This window comes from Thalassophryne amazonica, chromosome 15 (genome assembly GCF_902500255.1).
Source record: "Thalassophryne amazonica chromosome 15, fThaAma1.1, whole genome shotgun sequence".
In the NCBI taxonomy this organism is placed as follows: domain Eukaryota; kingdom Metazoa; phylum Chordata; class Actinopteri; order Batrachoidiformes; family Batrachoididae; genus Thalassophryne; species Thalassophryne amazonica.
The window spans coordinates 89877299-89890711 of record NC_047117.1 but is presented as its reverse complement, the minus strand read 5'-3'; the positions used below and the strand labels follow the sequence as shown (position 1 = coordinate 89890711).

General features: G+C 40.7%; 1 protein-coding gene across 1 annotated transcript in view; it reads left to right on the top strand.

Annotated features, from left to right (window-relative positions):
• The window catches only part of chrnb3a (cholinergic receptor nicotinic beta 3 subunit a), a 36796-nt gene that overhangs the window by 6334 nt on the left and 17049 nt on the right, over nucleotides 1-13413 (top strand). The window lies entirely within an intron of this gene.

Below are 13413 nucleotides of genomic sequence, written 5' to 3'. Positions count from 1 at the left end.
ATCTATCTATCTATCTATCTATCTATCTATCTATCTATCTATCTAAATAGCATTCTCTGAATTCTATCACAAACAAGGTCCATTATATTATATTATATTATCACAGTGTAGTAGTTCAGAAAAAGAAAAACGTAGAGATGACTCTTGGTGCAGTGGAACAGGGGACCAGGGATGCTTGCCTCTACTGGTGGTTGGCTCTCACTGCGGTATTGTATCACTTCCTGTTCCGGAGCACAGCGGTGTTTTCTGTATCTGTTAGCTGTTTAATCTGCGCAGTTAGATTGATCTAGTTATCTAGATTACGATTTGTTTCCCAGTGTAATCTTTACGTGCCTTAACTAAAGCACTCCTTCTGCTGAATCACCTCTAAATTATTTACACATATTCACTTTGCGTGTTTTTAGGAATCCGCTAGCTTAGCGTAGCTACTATCTCTTAGCCGATTTAGCATGGCGGCTTCTCCTGTCTCTCCCGCACTTTTCTGCTCTGGGTGTGAAATGTTTAGTTATTCCTCGGCCTCCTTTAGCAGTAACGGTACTTGTAATAAGTGTAGCTTATTCGTAGCTCTTTGGAGGCCAGGCTGGGCGAATTGGAGACTCGGCTCCGCACCGTGGAAAATTCTACAGCTAGCCAGGCCCCTGTAGTCGGTGCGGACAGAAGGTAGCTTAGCCGCCGTTAGTTACCCCCTGGCAGATCCTGAAGCAGCGGGAAAGCAGGCTGACTGGGTGACTGTGAGGGAGGAAGTGTAGCCATAAACAGAAGCCCTGTGTACACCACCAATCCGTTCACATCTCTAACCGTTTTCCCCACTCGACGACACACCCGCCGAGGATCAAACTCTGTTGGCGACTCTGTTTTGCGAAATGTGAAGTTAGCGGACACCAGCAACCATAGTCAATTGTCTTCCGGGGCCAGAGCAGGCGACATTGAAGGAAATTTGAAACTGCTGGCTAAGGCTAAGCGTAAATTTGGTAAGATGTAATTCACGTCGGCAGTAATGACACCCGGTTACGCCAATCGGAGGTCACTAAAATTAACATTAAATCGGTGTGTAACTTTACAAAAACAATGTTGGACTCTGTAGTTTTCCTCTGGGCCCCTCCCCAATCAGACGGGAGTGACATGTTTATCCGCATGTTCTCCTTGAATTGCTGGCTGTCTGAGTGGTGTCCAAAAAATGAGGTGGGCTTCATAGATAATTGGCAAAGCTTCTGGGGAAATCTGGTCTTGTTAGGAGAGACGGCATCCATCCCACTTTGGATGGAGCAGCTCTCATTTCTAGAAATCTGGCCAATTTACTTAAATCCTCCAAACCATGACTATCCAGGGTTGGGACCAGGAGTAGAGTTGTAGTCTTACACACCTCTCTGCAGCTTCTCTCCCCCTGCCATCCCCTCATTACCCCATCCCTGTAGAGACGGTGCTGCTCCCAGACCACCAATAACCAGTAAAATCTATTTAAGCATAAAAATTCAAAAAGAAAAATAATATAGCACCTTCAACTGCACCACAGACTAAAACAGTTAAATGTGGTCTATTAAACATTAGGTCTCTCTCTTCTATGTCCCTGTTGGTAAATGATATAATAATTGATCAACATATTGATTTATTCTGCCTTACAGAACCTGGTTACAGCAGGATGAATATGTTAGTTTAAATGAGTCAACACCCCCGAGTCACACTAACTGTCAGAATGCTCGTAGCACGGGCCGGGGCGGAGGATTAGCAGCAATCTTCCATTCCAGTTTATTAATTAATCAAAAACCAGACAGAGCTTTAATTCATTTGAAAGCTTGCCTCTTAGTCTTGTCCATCCCAAATTGGAAGTCCCAAAAACAGTTTATTTGTTATTATCTATCGTCCACCTGGTCGTTACTGTGAGTTTCTCTGTGAATTTTCAGACCTTTTGTCTGACTTAGTGCTTAGCTCAGATAAGATAATTATAGTGGGCGATTTTAACATCCACACAGATGCTGAGAATGACAGCCTCAACACTGCATTTAATCTATTATTAGACTCTATTGGCTTTGCTCAAAAAGTAAATGAGTCCACCCACCACTTATTCATATCTTAGATCTTGTTCTGACTTATGGTATGGAAATAGAAGACTTAACAGTATTCCCTGAAAACTCCCTTCTGTCTGATCATTTCTTAATAACATTTACATTTACTCTGATGGACTACCCAGCAGTGGGGAATAAGTTTCATTACACTAGAAGTCTTTCAGAAAGCGCTGTAACTAGGTTTAAGGATATGATTCCTTCTTTATGTTCTCTAATGCCATATACCAACACAGTGCAGAGTAGCTACCTAAACTCTGTAAGTGAGATAGAGTATCTCGTCAATAGTTTTACATCCTCATTGAAGACAACTTTGGATGCTGTAGCTCCTCTAAAAAAGAGAGCTTTAAATCAGAAGTGCCTGACTCCGTGGTATAACTCACAAACTCGTAGCTTAAAGCAGATAACCCGTAAGTTGGAGAGGAAATGGCATCTCACTAATTTAGAAGATCTTCACTTAGCCTGGAAAAAGAGTCTGTTGCTCTATAAAAAAGCCCTCCGTAAAGCTAGGACATCTTTCTACTCATCACTAATTGAAGAAAATAAGAACAACCCCAGGTTTCTTTTCAGCACTGTAGCCAGGCTGACAAAGAGTCAGAGCTCTATTGAGCTGAGTATTCCATTAACTTTAACTAGTAATGACTTCATGACTTTCTTTGCTAACAAAATTTTAACTATTAGAGAAAAAATTACTCATAACCATCCCAAAGATGTATCGTTATCTTTGGCTGCTTTCAGTGATGCCGGTATTTGGTTAGACTCTTTCCTCTCTGATTGTTCTGTCTGAGTTATTTCATTAGTTACTTCATCCAACCATCAACATGTTTATTAGACCCCATTCCTACCAGGCTGCTCAAGGAAGCCTACCATTATTTAATGCTTCGATCTTAAATATGATCAATCTATCTTTGTTAGTTGGCTATGTACCACAGGCTTTTAAGGTGGCAGTAATTAAACCATTACTTAAAAAGCCATCACTTGACCCAGCTATCTTAGCTAATTATAGGCCAATCTCCACCTTCCTTTTCTCTCAAAAATTCTTGAAAGGGTAGTTTGTAAAACAGCTAACTGATCATCTGCAGAGGAATGGTCTATTTGAAGAGTTTCAGTCAGGTTTTAGAATTCATCATAGTACAGAAACAGCATTAGTGAAGGTTACAAATGATCTTCTTATGGCCTCGGACAGTGGACTCATCTCTGTGCTTGTTCTGTTAGACCTCAGTGCTGCTTTTGATACTGTTGACCATAAAATTTTATTACAGAGATTAGAGCATGCCATAGGTATTAAAGGCACTGCGCTGCGGTGGTTTGAATCATATTTGTCTAATAGATTACAATTTGTTCATGTAAATGGGGAATCTTCTTCACAGACTAAAGTTAATTATGGAGTTCCACTAGGTTCTGTGCTAGGACCAATTTTATTCACTTTATACATGCTTCCCTTAGGCAGTATTATTAGACGATATTGCTTAAATTTTCATTGTTACACAGATGATACCCAGCTTTATCTATCCATGAAGCCAGAGGACACACACCAATTAGCTAAACTGCAGGATTGTCTTACAGACATAAAGACATGGATGACCTCTAATTTCCTGCTTTAAAACTCAGATAAACTGAAGTTATTGTACTTGGCCCCACAAATCTTAGAAACATGGTGTCTAACCAGATCCTTACTGTGGATGGCATTACCCTGACCTCTAGTAATACTGTGAGAAATCTTGGAGTCATTTTGATCAGGATATGTCATTCAAAGCGCATATTAAACAAATATGTAGGACTGCTTTTTTGCATTTACGCAATATCTCTAAAATCAGAAAGGTCTTGTCTCAGAGTGATGCTGAAAAACTAATCATGCATTTATTTCCTCTAGGCTGGACTATTGTAATTCATTATTATCAGGTTGCCCTAAAAGTTCCCTAAAAAGCCTTCAGTTAATTCAAAATGCTGCAGCTAGAGTACTGACGGGGACTAGAAGGAGAGAGCATATCTCACCCATATTGGCCTCTCTTCATGGCTTCCTGTTAATTCTAGAATAGAATTTAAAATTCTTCTTCTTACTTATAAGGTTTTGAATAATCAGGTCCCATCTTATCTTAGGGACCTCGTAGTACCATATCACCCCAATAGAGCGCTTCGCTCTCAGACTGCAGGCTTACTTGTAGTTCCTAGGGTTTGTAAGAGTAGAATGGGAGGCAGAGCCTTCAGCTTTCAGGCTCCTCTCCTGTGGAACCAGCTCCCAATTCAGATCAGGGAGACAGACACCCTCTCTACTTTTAAGATTAGGCTTAAAACTTTCCTTTTTGCTAAAGCTTATAGTTAGGGCTGGATCAGGTGACCCTGAACCATCCCTTAGTTATGCTGCTATAGACGTAGACTGTTGGGGGGTTCCCATGATGCACTGTTTCTTTCTCTTTTGCTCTGTATGCCACTCTGCATTTAATCATTAGTGATTGATCTCTGCTCCCCTCCACAGCATGTCTTTTTCCTGGTTCTCTCCCTCAGCCCCAACCAGTCCCAGCAGAAGACTGCCCCTCCCTGAGCCTGGTTCTGCTGGAGGTTTCTTCCTGTTAAAAGGGAGTTTTTCCTTCCCACTGTAGCCAAGTGCTTGCTCACAGGGGGTCGTTTTGACCGTTGGGGTTTTACATAATTATTGTATGGCCTTGCCTTACAATATAAGCGCCTTGGGGCAACTGTTTGTTGTGATTTGGCGCTATATAAAAAAATTGATTGATTGATTGATTGATTGATCTAAAATAATCAATATTAATTAGCTATTTTTTAATTTAGCTTGTTGTCAGTGACATATTTCTATATATGCTAGAACTTTTAAATTGCAATTATTACAACTTTAAAATTGCAAAGCAATGATTACAAGAACAATTTAAGTGTTCATACTATATGCAAAAGTCCCCCAAATTTCCCCAGAACACTGTACAAAAATAAGGTCCCTAGCACTGTCTCAGAACCCAAACTAACTTTCATATTTTTTCATTCAAACAGACACAGGACTAGAATCAATGCTTGATAAATAATACACTCCCATGCAGCAAATTAATTTCCACAGATATACTTCTCCACATAGATGTTTTTAATTCAAATTTGATCCTGCTGCAAATTTTACAATGAACTTCAGCAGAATGCATTTTTGTCATACACCTAGCCTTAACCCCATTTGAAAATATACTGTTTGTGACTGTATATTTCATTTCAACTAGGTCTTCCCACAGTGCTTCATGCAAGCATTCCCAGAACATACAAAATTGAGTAATGTTTTTTTTTCATCCAAGTGTTTGATTCCAGAAACAAGTTGCCGACAGTTACTGATTCAAAGACTTTGGACAAGGAAAGAAAGTAAGATTAGAGGTAATATCCTTGTGAAATGTTCTGTCAAATTTCCATCGACTATAGACGTGACTTATTAATGAAGTATTTCATGTTTCATCACATAGACAAATCAAGCACATTCATTTATTTATGAAACAGTTCTTCCAAGCAGTGTTTCATTCAGTTGTTCCCACAACATTTGGTAATATTACATACATTGTCAAATGTATGCGTCATCCAGACGTTCCAGAACATTCTGATCACATTACTATACAGTATATCACTGAAGGAAGATGCTATGAGAAGTAACAGCCTTGTAAACTGTTTGTAAATTCTTTCTTGACTATACACGCAACCTACTAATTTATGTTTAATAATTCATGAAATAGGCTGTCTGGACAGAGTTTAATTCAAATGTTCCCAGAACTTTCTGGTAACATTACTACCTAAAGTCATAGTCTAGTCAGTGAAAGAAAGTTGGAGTAAGAAAAATGGTGAGACTAGAATTAATGTATTTGTCAAATTTCCCTCAAGTACAAACATGACTTGTCAATATAAAAGGAAGTAATGTTCGGAGACATACTAGAAACGTTTCTCATAACCATAACCTAAATATAACCAATATATAATGTTCCCAATTCGTTATGTGTTAGCTGGGTACCGTATTTTCTGGTATATAACTCACACCTGGGAAAAAAGGCCTCTTGAAGAGGACAAACCCATATATAAAGTCGCACCTTTTTTCTGTATTATCAACTCATTAATTTGGGATTTTTGGGCAATGTTGTTATGTACTTTTTTTTTAACATTTATTCTTTTATTAATTATTAGTTTCTTTTTTGTTAGTACTTTGATTTCTGTGAATGTCCCATATAAATAGTTACTATAATTATTATTATAAATAACAAACTCATTTTTCAGGATATAAGTCACACCTGAGTGTAAGCCAGAACGCCTCTGAAACTAGTTAAAAAAAAACTTCAACTCCAGACAATACAGTATTTAAGCCAATAAAACCAGGGAAATAGTGAGACAATGTATCCCACAAGAATCAAAGCTGGACAGAGGTCTGGTCTGAGAGTGTGCACTGGTGCCGTGCCAGCCTTGGGTCCTGGATTGCAACTGCCTAGGCAGAGAACCAGTCTACCTCTCACCTCTTGAGTGTAATCATCTATCTATCTCCTGCAGCCAGGTGAAATGTGAACAGTCCCCTGGCTGTCCTCCAGCGATGAGGCACCTGTGTGCTGGATCATGCACAGAGAGTGTTCCAGCTGACGTTCTGTCACAATGAAAGTGAGAGTTCTGATCACAGTGTACAGTGATTTCCTCCACTATCAGAAACAAACTGAAGTGAGAATTGCTTTTCCCACCGGTATACGTGATGTGGTTTGTTTTTCACTCCCTCTGCCCAGTTAAATTCTGTTTCTGTACGAGTGTGTCCTCCGTGCCTTGGTCCCGCTCTCTCGTGACACTTGTGAGAAATGCTCTGGGTCACTCTGGCTCATTCACCTCTTATCACGCTCTCTCCACCCACTTGCTCTTCATTCTCTATTCCCCACGTGAGACGCTGCTGATTTCAGCCCCTATTTTATCTGCCTCTGCAGCCACAAGCTGCACGACCATCGGCAGTGCCGGTGCCAAATATCACCCTGCATGTTCGGCTCCTGCAAATGCAAATATCACATAATTCTCTGAGCATCCAGCCGAAGGCTGCGGCTACTCTGTCTTAGAAAGTAACAATGCAGAGAGTCAGTTCAGCACAATCAAACAGGACATAATCCTCCACAGACACCAGAGACAGATCTTCTGAGTCGGCCTACTTATTTATTGAATAAATGCATCATACATGAAACAATACATCTCAGCCAAATGTTGAGTTGATTAGCTTGACTTTTTTTTTTTTTTTTAACTGGAAATGGGCTGCAACTAATGATTATTTTCATAATCAGTTAATTGGGGAAATAATTGATCGATTAATCAATTATATGATGGGTCCATAAAGTGACAGAAATAGTGGTTAATGTTAAAGTTTTCCCAGTTAAAGATGATACATTCAGTTGTTCTGTTCATTTTGGACGGGATGTCACTTTTGAGACAGGTTATTTCCACAAGTCTGGTACCTATTACAGCTGGGTGGACTGGGACAATGCTGATGAAAATGTCTTGTCCAAGTACACAGACCGGCAGCATGAGCGGGAATCAAAACCAGGTCGACATATTGAGAGTCCAACTCCTATCCCACTGAGCTACCCTGCTGTCTGGCACCAGCATGTTTCAGAGCCTTTATCAGACTTACTTGAGGCCTGTTTTTGATTTAATCAGGATCAATGTTGAAGTGACGTCTTCTGACAGGGAGATGCAAGTGGACCCAGAAGAGGAGGCAGTGACCCCTGTGCCACATGACGTGGTTTTTCTATGCAGAACTATAAATCAGTTCCATTATTCAAGCTCATTGTGCCCTGGAAAGCCCATTGGGTCCTTCTCACCAACTAAACCATGACAAGAACCTCATTAGATTAGATTACACTTTATTGTTCCCTTGGGAGACTCCCTCAGGGAAAGTGAGGTTCCAGCAGCATTGTATAGCAGCACACAGGGTAAGAAGCACACAGTGTCAAAAGTGAAAGTAAAAAAACAGTTGCAAATATTAATATAAATACACAAATATAAATACCAGACATACAGATCAATACTGGCTTATTGGCTACTACTGTTCATCTCATTTCCAACCTCTGTCTTCTGTTATTCTCTTAAAATTAAGATTAAGATTGATGAGGATCTGGCCAATGGATACCATGCAATTTATTCCTTCTTGAAGTCGTCTGCTGCTGCAGTTTCACAGCAACATAGATGCACCATTTCCTACAGAAGACAGGTTTTGAAGCCAAAAGTTAAGGAAAGCCACCAAGGAGGCAGCCTGGCTGCCTAGGCCAGCTCAAGGTGTCTGTGACTGACAAACAGCTCACAGTTGGCCTGTCGGGGCTGCCTCATGCAGACTAGGTGAACGGGCTAATGGGCAAAATGCTGGTAACCCTGTAGAGGATGCAGAAGATCCCAATAATCCACAATGTCACCAAGAAAGGAGGAGGAACTTGCAGCTCCAATCCTAAGTAGTTCCCAATCATCATCAAGATTTTTTTTGGGGGGGGGGGGCTCAGAATAATTTCAGGTTTTAATGTTGGCCCCTGTGTTCTTGAGTTTGGGAGGAGTGGCAATGCTCTATCGCCCCTAGTGGCCCACTAGCTGCAGGAGACGGAGCATGCTGCCTGTCCAGATGTCTCAGTGACTTCTCTCTTACACCTTACACTAATGCAGAACATGTTTTCAGCTGAGGGCTGAGGTCAAAACTGAATTACACACACACACCACACACACACACACACACACACACACACACACACACACACAACACACACACACACACACCCACACACACACACACCACACACACACTGTTTTCTGTGTTTATCAGTAGGAACATCAGATTGTGTTTCTTGTAATCGCCTGTCTCAGAGTCCAAATGTGTGCCAGCTGTGTGCGTGGTGCGTTCACTGTCCTGTGTCCTGCTCAGCTCTGACACTCTTTAACACACTATTATGTCTTGTGCCTGGCTGCAATTTCAGTCTGAGCTCGGCTCATATCCCCTGGCATTTGTTTTGTCTGAGGTAATCATGTCAACCTGATATTTAATCAGCTGGGGAGCCTTAATTATTTTTTTTCTTTCGATGTAGCCAACTGTCAGCCCAGAGGTGTTTCATTTTTAAGCTCTGGAGCACTTTGTTTCACATATGCCGGCCTCTTTACTTATTTAATCTCAGTGAGGTCATTCCTGTTTCAGTGGGGAATGATGTCACATGTTGTTTCAGATGAGTCAGACACATTTGTAGAAAAATGAATCATTCCAAATAGGCCTTATTGTACAATGACAGAGTCTGATAGGAAAGTTTTTGGTATCAGTTAAAATCTGGGAATTTTGAAATGAAAGCCTCCACAGACTGATGTTAATCACTCACTGGCAGGTCTATTGTGTTTGGGTTATTTTGATCCAATTTTTATAACATAATGCAGTTCTTTTCCTCAGGATGTCCAGAGAATTTAACTCAATTCAGTGTTTCCTGTAAAAAAAAAAAAAAAAAAAAAAAAATCCTCAGGCCTGGTGGTACTTACTGGAAAGAAAAAGAAATCCTTCAAATGTCAAAATACTGATAGTGAAAAACTCAAGGTGCTCAGAAATACAAAAGCAGAAAGAAAAAACAGTCAGTCATTATCTTTGAAAACATTTACCGTTTTTTTTATTGTATAAAATTACCTTTAATTTACATTTTGCATATCAGGGTTTTCATGATTTCACAACACAGTGGTGATCCTGGGCCATTGAATGAGCATCTGTGTGTGTGTGTGGGGGGGGTTCTGTTACATAAGTCACAAAGGTCTCAAGCAAGCTATGATGTTTATAGCATATCCGTGAAAGCACTTATAGAATTGTGTGACTTTGGAGATGTTTAACATTAAACCTTAAGCACGTGTGTAACATGTTGACTAGAACCGGTTTTGACATCTATAATAATTAATAGACATCAATTATAATATGATGTCTTTAATAATTATCTTACTTTATCAAAGACTTTTTTCATTTTCAGATTTGATCCCTAAAAGCTAAACCCTGGATGAAATCCTTTATGAATTACAGATTTTGCCTATTTAACAAATGCATGGCTGTTTATTCAAGGATTCAAAGGATTCAAAAGAATTTTATTGTCATATGCACAGAAGAACATTTTCCCTGCACAATGAAATGTGTCTACTGCATTTAACCCATCCTAATTGCCAGTAGGAGCAGAAGTCGCCATTAGGCACCCGGGGACCAGCTCCAGATGTACATCCCTGCCTTGGTCAACAGCAGGGCTGAGCAAACCAAGACCGACCCATAACAAACGATGCACACATAACACACAACACACATAGGCCGGCCCGGTACATAAACATATAAAAAAGCACACACAAGGTAAGGAAGAGAAAAAAAACCCTCAAGGTTGCTGCCTTCGAGAAGCACAACAATGAGGAAAAAACTCTTATCAGCACAGAGAACAGTAAACACACAGACAAACAAGAACACAGGACGACAGCCAAGATTTGAAAGTCCAGTTATCAGAACACTCCGGTAGCAGCCCTTTTTGGCGCTAAACAATGGCCATGACTGAATCCTGGAAGGGAGGGGGTGTTCAGCTCTGAGCAGTCACTGTTCACAGTCAACGTCAGAGCTGGAGAAGCTGAGGGAGGGGGAGACCGGGGAAGCGACGGCTTGAGTGTTTAATCTTCTTGGAGGTTTTTTATCGCAGCGGCCTTGAAGTGCAGCTGTCTTGGGGAAGCCAAATGAATGTCTGATTAGCAGACGCCTGAAAGATTCCACAGTTCTGAGAACAAAGTGGCTCTCAATGCATCTGAATGTAGAAAGGATGTGGTCATTACTGACGGTCAAGGCGGTTTTCCAGTGCTGCAATCCTCCCAGTGATGGTTTCCAATGTGCGGTTAACACCCGCCGACTGAGCAGTCACGTCCTCCAATTGAATCCAATCAAGTGGGGCAATCTGGACGGCCCAATCAAACAGCCTCCACTTTTTTAATTTTCCAGAGTAACCAGCGCTATGCCCGCGCCACACAGCAGAAAGCCGGTCACTCCTAAGCCAAATACAACCCCTGGCAAAAATATGGAATCACCGGCCTCGGAGGATATTCATTCAGTTGTTTAATTTTGTAGAAAAAAGCAGATCACAGACATGACAAAACTAAAGTCATTTCAATGGCAACTTTCTTGGCTTTAGGCTTTAAGAAACACTATAAGAATAAGGAAAAAAAAATTGTGGCAGTCAGTAGCGGTTACTTTTCAGACCAAGCAGAGGGAAAAAAATATGGAATCACTCAATTCTGAGGAAAAATTATGGAATCATGAAAAACAAAAGAACGCTCCAACACATCACTAATATTTTGTTGCACCAACTCTGGCTTTTTATAACAGCTTGCAGTCTCTGAGGCATGGACTTAATGATGACAAACAGTACTCTTCATCAATCTGGCTCCAACTTTTCTCTGATTGCTGTTGCCAGATCAGCTTTGCAGGTTGGAGCCTTGTCATGGACCATTTTCTTCAACTTCCACCAACGATTTTCAATTGGATTAAGATCCAGACTATTTGCAGGCCATGACATTGACCCTATGTGTCTTTTTGCAAGGAATGTTTCACAGTTTTGCTCTATGGCAAGATGCAATTATCATCTTTGAAAATTATTTCATCATCCCCAAACATCCTTTCAATTGATGGGATAAGAAAAGTGTCCAAAATATCAAGGTAAACTTGTGCATTATTGATGTTGTAATGACAGCCATCTCCCCAGTGCCTTTACCTGACATGCAGCCCCATATCATCAATGACTGTGGAAATTTACTGTTCTCTTCAGGCAGTCATCTTTACAAATCTCATTGGAACAGCACCAAACAAAAGTTCCAGCATCATCACCTTGCCCAATGCAGATTCGAGATTCATCGCTGAATATGACTTTCCATCCAGTCATCCACAGTCCACGATGCTTTTTCCTTAGCCCATTGTAACCTTGTTTTTTTCTTTTAGGTGTTAATGATGGCTTTCGTTTAGCTTTTCTGTATGTAAATCCCATTTCCTTTAGGCAGTTTCTTACAGTTCAGTCACAGACGTTTGACTCCAGTTCCTCCCATTCGTTCCTCATTTGTTTTTTTGTGCATTTTGATTTTTGAGACATATTGCTTTTAAGTTTTCTGTCTTGACGCTTTGATGTCTTACTTGGTCTACCAGTATGTTTGCCTTTAACAACCTTCCCATGTTGTTTGTATTTGGTCCAGAGTTTAGACACAGCTGACTGTGAACAACCAACATCTTTTCCAACATTGCGTGATGATTTACCCTCTTTTAGAGTTTGATAATCCTCTCCTTTGTTTCAATTGACATCTGTCGGTTGGAGCCATGATTCATGTCAGTCCACTTGGTGCAACAGCTCTCCAAGGTGTGATCACTCCTTTTTAGATGCAGACTAACAAGCAGATCTGATTGATGCAGGTGTTAGTTTTGGGGATGAAAATGTACAGGGTGATTCCATAATTTATTCCTCAGAATTGAGTGAGTCCATATTTTTTTCCCTCTGCTTGGTCTAAAAAGTAACCATTACTGACTGCCACAATTATTTTTCCTGATTTCTTATAGTGTTGCTTAAAGCCAGAAAGTTGCCATTTGAAATGACTTTAGTTTTGTGTCATGTCTGTGATCTGCTTTTTTTCTACAAAATTAAACAACTGAATGAACATCCTCCGAGGCCGGTGATTCCATAATTATTGCCAGGGGTTGTAGATACACATCTTCGACGTCCTCCACAGACAGCGTGTAAAGGCACATGACCTGACCTGCCATCTCCTCCACGAGTCCATCATGTAGCCCATCACATGCGTCCCGGCAGGACAGGTCGGGTCCTCCACCCCCGAATGTCTTGTAGAAAAAATAGTGTCAATTGCGTTCAGAGACCACTTTAACAAATCCATTTTTGTCGCCTTTCAGAAGAGCAAAAACTGGAGCCTCACAGACAACACGCCACAGAAGCAGGAAAGATAAGGAGGGTTGGAGAGAAGAGAAAATGCGTCCGTCTCAGCCGAGTGCAGCTGGCAAAAAATTCAATGCTGATTAAGATTTAAATGAGCCTACAGTGCAAAACTCCACTGATTCACACAACAGAATCACATTTTGCACCATATTTTATATACCACCATGTCTTCCTCTGAAAATGACTTTGAAGCGAGTTGCATCTGTAAGAAAAGTTTTTAACAGATGTTTTCAGTCAGATGCGCATCACAGAACAGGAAAAGTATAAAAAAAGGAGCTCTGATCTTTCATTAGTCACTTTTTTTTACAGCGTCAGGTCTGCAGGGCTGATCAGAGAGCTGCAGGTATCCAGAATGACAATCATCCTTGCAGCTTGCAGATTGGGATTGTAACTTTTTCTGAAAG